Here is a 7,049-nt window from a genome sequence, read left to right as displayed (position 1 = left end):
CCCCATTCCTGCTTATATTTCTTTGCAAATTTACATATTTAGGGACATAGCCTCAAAAGAGTCCTGCTAGGAGCTCCAATAGCACCAGAAAACGGACCGTAATTCAAGCAACTGGCAAGCTTAATACAAGGCAATGCCGTGTTCTTAGACGGATTGAACGGTAATCTCTAGTTAACTCCATCTGTCCACACCTCAGTGCCGCGATACCGCCATAGCTCGGCTTGCCTGATCAGCCATGCCGTTGTCATCCCAGCAAGTGGTGGGTCACCTGGCGAATTTGTACCCACTTCCTTAGTAAGCCTTGTCCCGTATTGATAGCCAGGGGCGGGAATCGAACCCGCATCACTTACTGAAAAGACGTGGCATCGCCACAAGACGAATAGACACAAGAGCCGGTCACCAGCACAATGCCGAGTCGAACACGCCTTTGAGCTGAAGCGGAGATGGTCGCCCGTCTCCAGCAGACGAATCTCCTTATCGAAGGCTGACTGACGAAAAACGAGACGTTACGGTAATGCCGTATTTGCACACAATGCGGAACGGGATTCACCAATCTCTCAATAGAAAAGATCCCGGCATTACCGCATTTTTTAACTTGGGACATTTTTATTTCTTTCTTCACCGTAAACACGGCGCCGCCGAGAAATCTCTCGGTTTGAACGAGTCATTTACGTTTTGCCAAGCATCGCCCGTTCCAAGCGAGCCCGACCTACGTTTTAATTTTCCATCCATTGGCGGCGTTAGCGACACGCTTAGCCAAGACTTCACACTGATAAGAGCAAAGACACTTCGGTAATACCGTCTTTCCACACATTTCAGACCGGGATTTACCAATCTCTCGATAGATATGATCCCGGCATTACCGCATTTTTTAACTTGGGACATTTTTATTTCTTTCTTCACCGTAAACACGGCGCCGCCGAGAAATCTCTCGGTTTGAACGAGTCATTTACGTTTTGCCAAGCATCGCCCGTTCCAAGCGAGCCCGAGCTACGTTTTAATTTTCCATCCATTGGCGGCGTTAGCGACACGCTTAGCCAAGGCTTCACACTGAAAAGAGCAAAGACACTTCGGTAATACCGTCTTTCCACACATTTCAGACCGGGATTTACCAATCTCTCGATGGAGATGATCCCGGCATTACCGCATTTTTTAACTTGGGACATTTTTATTTCTTTCTTCGCCCGAAACACGGCGCCGCCGAGAAATCTCTCGGTTTGAACGAGTCATTTACGTTTTGCCAAGCATCGCACGTTCCAAGCGAGCCCAAATTACGTTTTAATTTTCCATCCATTGGCGGCGTTAGCGACACGCTTAGCCAAGGCTTCACACTGAAAAGAGCAAAGACACTTCGGTAATACCGTCTTTCCACACATTTCAGACCGGGATTTACCAATCTCTCGATAGAGATGATCCCGGCATTACCGCATTTTTTCACTTGGGACATTTTTATTTCTTTCTTCACCGTAAACACGGCGCCGCCGAGAAATCTCTCTTTTTGAACGAGTCATTTACGTTTCGCTGATTCATTACCGATTTCAATTGCGCCGAGACTGCGTTTCTTTTTAATTTTTGAAAATGCACTACCACATATTTAGGTCTCAACCGTTTGAATCGCCCCATTCCTGCTTATATTTCTTTGCAAATTTACATATTTAGGGACATAGCCTCAAAAGAGTCCTGCTAGGAGCCCTAATAGCACCAGAAAACGCACCGTAATTCAAGCAACTGGCAAGCTTAATACAAGGCAATGCCGTGTTCTTGGTCGGATTGAACGGTAATCTCTAGTTAACTCCATCTGTCCACACCTCAGTGCCGCGATCACGCCATAGCTCGGCTTGCCTGATCAGCCATGCCGTTGTCATCCCAGCAAGTGGTGGGTCACCTGGCGAATTTGTACCCACTGCCTTAGTAAGCCTTGTCCCGTATTGATAGCCAGGGGCGGGAATCGAACCCGCATCACTTACTGAAAAGACGTGGCATCGCCACAAGACGATTCGACACAAGAGCCGGTCACCAGCACAATGCCGAGTCGAACACGCCTTTGAGCTGAAGCGGAGATGGTCGCCCGTCTCTAGCAGACGAATCTCCTTGTCAAAGGCTGACTGACGAAAAACGAGACGTTACGGTAATGCCGTATTTGCACACAATGCGGAACGGGATTCACCAATCTCTCGATAGATATGATCCCGGCATTACCGCATTTTTTAACTTGGGACATTTGTATTTCTTTCTTCACCGTAAACACGGCGCCGCCGAGAAATCTCTCGGTTTGAACGAGTCATTTACGTTTTGCCAAGCATCGCCCGTTCCAAGCGAGCCCGACCTACGTTTTAATTTTCCATCCATTGGCGGCGTTAGCGACACGCTTAGCCAAGGCTTCACACTGAAAAGAGCAAAGACACTTCGGTAATACCGTCTTTCCACACATTTCAGACCGGGATTTACCAATCTCTCGATAGAGATGATCCCGGCATTACCGCATTTTTTAACTTGGGACATTTTTATTCCTTTCTTCACCGTAAACACGGCGCCGCCGAGAAATCTCTCGGTTTGAACGAGTCATTTACGTTTCGCTGATTCGTTTCCGATTTTAATTGCGCCGAGACTGCGTTTCTTTTTAATTTTTGACAATGCACTACCACATATATAGGTCTCAACCGTTTGGATCGCCCCATTCCTGCTTATATTTCTTTGCAAATTTACATATTTTGGGACATAGCCTCAAAAGAGTCCTTCTAGGAGCCCCAATAGCACCAGAAAACGCTCCGTAATTCAAGCAACTGGCAAGCTTAATACAAGGCAATGCCGTGTTCTTAGACGGATTGAACGGTAATCTCTAGTTAACTCCATCTGTCCACACCTCAGTGCCGCGATACCGCCATAGCTCGGCTTGCCTGATCAGCCATGCTGTTGTCATCCCAGCAAGTGGTGGGTCACCTGGCGAATTTGTACCCACTGCCTTAGTAAGCCTTGTCCCGTATTGATAGCCAGGGGCGGGAATCGAACCCGCATCACTTACTGAAAAGACGTGGCATCGCCACAAGACGATTCGACACAAGAGCCGGTCACCATCTCACTTCCGAGCCGAACACGCCTTTGAGCTGAAGCGGAGATGGTCGCCCGTCTCCAGCAGACGAATCTCCTTATCGAAGGCTGACTGACGAAAAACGAGACGTTACGATAATGCCGTATTTGCACACATTGCGGAACGGGATTCACCAATCTCTTGATAGAGATGATCCGGGCATTACCGCATTTTTTAACTTGGGACATTTTTATTTCTTACTTCACCGTAAACACGGCGCCGCCGAGAAATCTCTCGGTTTGAACGAGTCATTTACGTTTTGCCAAGCAACATCGCCCGTTCCAAGCGAGCCCGACCATCGTTTTAATTTTCCATCGTTTGGCGGCGTTAGCGACACGCTTAGCCAAGGCTAACTGCATTTCACTTTTCGCCCGATTCGCAACTCAATCGAGCTGTAAACACCGCTTGGTTGCGCTTGCTCTACGCGTCACGGACGGCGGCAAGCTTCGTTCACGGTTTTTTACCTTCACTTACGCGACAAGCGCGGCAAGCCTATATATAGAGCAAGCAACCGTTTCAACCGCCACATTTCTTGCTATATCTTATTAGTAAGTTTGTGAAATAGCCGAAATTACGCGGTTTTCACTCGCGTACTCGCGTCGCCCATATGTTTTTTCTTTTTCAATCAAATTTTCTAAATAATAAAGCGGGAGTTATTTCCCTTAAATTTTTTGGAAGAATATAGTGTAACTCTATGGGATATAAAATGATTTTTTTTTTACTTTCTTGTATACAAAGTGACTGAGTCCACACAACTCTGATGGGTACCTAACTCACATTAGGGAAAAAATAAATTTCAACAGACATTAATACAAATGTGCTTACAAGTGATAGGTTAATAATGGTGGATTTATTGACATACATTAACACAAATTTGCCCACAAGCGATAGGGTAATAATGGTGGATATATTGGCAACTAGACATTTGGTACAGTTAGTTTGATAAGCACAAATAAATAAACCGGGAGTGATCTCCCCTAAACTTTCTCGAATATTCTAATATAAAATTACGAGGGATGGCAACTCAGGACATAGACAATGTTTGTTATCCATTTTTAATTACTTAAACTTTTTATATAAGAATAGAATCTCGTAAAAAAAAAGGAATTGAAGTGAAGGAAGTGAAAAGTTTCCCTTTCAAACCTGACGGTCTATGGGGCAAGTGAAGTAGAGTTCACTTGTTTCTGTGACCTCGGCGTATGAAGAGATAGTGTGGTCAGCACTATGCCCAGCCGCCTTTACTTTCCCTAACAGGAGTTAGGTACTTTTCAGAGTTGGGTGGACTCAGCGACAGTCTACTGACTTGAACTCGGATTCGAACTCGAGACTAACGGGTTAGCAGTCCATCTCCTACCGCTAGACCACTCCGTCCCACACCAAGTGAACACCTAATAAAATGTGTATAAAAGTGCGGGATATTGTTAGTACTTTATAAATTTACATGCGTTTTTTTTGAGAAATCGGTGTGAAATTTTAGTGTCATTTAATTTTACCTAGATCTAGACTCTATCATTTATTTTCCACATGCCGTAACAATTAGGAGGAAACTCTTCCTTTTAATTTATTTTCAACATTATACGCATGATTAATATAAGAAAAATTATTAACATTTTTGCGGAAAATGCGAAACTATTCAGATGCAAATCAGTAGACCCCAAGTTTTAAAAATTCTTCTAGATCTAGATATAAATCTAGACTTTATTAAACTCTAGATATTGATTCATGGATCTTGACCAGGGGTCTCCAAACTACGGCCCGCGGGCCGGATGCGGCCCGCGAGGTCTTCTCATCCGGCCCGCGGAGATCATTTTATCCACGGAAAAAAATTATTGTTGGAGGTGCCTGAGGAACTATGCCCCGAAAATTCAAAACAATTTGAAAATAAAGCTTTGTGTGCAAACACCGTTGCCCGCCATGTTGTAGAAATTGGTGAAAACAGTGTGACTCAGCAAAAAATACAAGCAAGTTTCGCCATTTTTCAATGGAGGCGAGCGAGTTGACGAGATTCCGTCCCCAATGTTGTTGACATGGAATAAAAACGTGCTTTTTAGATTTAGACCGTAAAAAAAAAATAATAAAAAAAAACTTAAGCCTAAAATTAATTTAGAAATGTTATATTTTTAGAATAAATGCTATAAAAGTTGCAAATCCAGAGAACTTGAAAATAATTTGTTGAGTTTAAGGCTACATTTCTATTTATTTTCATCAAGCCTAAGTTATAACCGGATGTTTCACTTTCGTAAGACAAATATTGATTGGCTGTACAGTAACTTAGTGATCGATAACTATTTGTTTACAAAACTTTGCAGATCAAGTTTTTAAATGACAATGCAAATTTAAAACCCCATGACCTAGTTTTCTATTTTTAGCTTACAATGTGTACAATAAAATCAATGGCGGCCTATCCAATAGCAGGATGCCATTGTTTATGTCGCCATTACACGTGAAAACCAAATTGTTTTTGCTTTTTTTTTAATTTTTATTTAGTTACCGAAAATATTATAAACATCAAATACATCCAATCTTTAGTAAAGTCCGAAAAAAACCAGATAGACAGGATTTTATAACCATATTAATTGTAACTACGCTGTGCATGATTTTTAAATGAATTTATACACCTCTCAAATACCTTTGAGACTTTTCTCGCTGGTGTCCATTGCAATGGATGAGTCTCAACCGCTTGTGTTCATTAGAGGCGTGGAAGAAGACATGAACATAATACAACAGCTAACTTCCCTATAAAACATTTATTGCACTGTTACCGGAGAGGATATATTCGATTAGTAAAAAAAAAAAAAAATTTGCTGATTATAACTTGGACTGGACTAACCTCAGTTACCTAAGAATTGATGGAGGAAAGTACATTAGTGGCATAAAGAAAGGCTTTATGAAAAGCAAATGAGAAAAACATTTTACTAATTAAATTTGTATATATTTCTATATAAATTATAATTCATTGGGGGGGGGGAGGTAGACGTTCTTCGGGGAATGTGTGTGTGGGGGGGGGGGGGGTCAGCCACCCCAAAGAGATGCCTGAAAGAAACTGGCCCCCGAACTGATATTTGATAGTTAAAGCGGCCCTCGGGCTGAAAAGTTTGGAGACCCCTGATCTAGACTCTAGATCTAGATCTATAAATCTAGATCTAGTTACTACCACCCCGGAGGCGTGGCTGGACGCTATCAACAATACGGCGTACAAACCGGATGCATGACTTCCAACGATTTTTTCCTCTTAGTTCCAGAGACCTTCATAGAATTATTTAAAAAAATGTTTACCACGAGCAAAATGGCGGGTTTTCGTGTGATAAAATATGCTTTAGGTGGCAAGGCTTAATATGCCAGAAAAGCATTTTAAAATATCTTTGGAAAATGAAGGCTAAATTTAAAAGTTGGTGACATTAAAAATAATAGAACCTTCTAATATATCGACACGGGAAGTACAACAATGAATTGGAGTCTGCAGAACTATTAGGTTTCTCAGTCTATAAAAAAAAGTCAATCTATATCTATAATTCTCTTCATTTGGACCATGCGAGACACCTAGACTACATCCCTACGACCCCTTCCCCCCCCCCCCCCCGGGGTCTGGTGAGCTGTTTACAATCGTTGTGACGGCTATTAGGGGCAGATAATTTAGTTTTTAAACGATTTGGAATTTGGAACTAAGGGGAGATAATAACATGTTCTGCTTGCTCTTTTCATTGTCGCCTGTAAACTGTCGTCACAGACGGCTGACTTCACGGAGGCGGAGTTGGGGGTGGTGGGGGGGGGGGGGGTGGGGGGGGGGTGGGGAGACGAGTGGAAAGTGAGGTTGAGGATATCCATCCTTCACTAGCTACTAATAGTGTTTTAAAGCAAAATATTTTCAGTTGCAGCATTGATAGTGTCGAATTCACTAATTATGAATTACTAAAAAAAAAAAATAGGAATTAAACTAAATAGCGGCGTATGCTACGTCGCG

Source organism: Physella acuta, unplaced genomic scaffold (assembly GCF_028476545.2).
Source record: "Physella acuta isolate Inbredline_101_S28 unplaced genomic scaffold, ASM2847654v3 ptg000676l, whole genome shotgun sequence".
Classification (NCBI taxonomy): Eukaryota; Metazoa; Mollusca; class Gastropoda; family Physidae; genus Physella; species Physella acuta.
Note: the sequence above shows the minus strand (reverse complement) of the source record.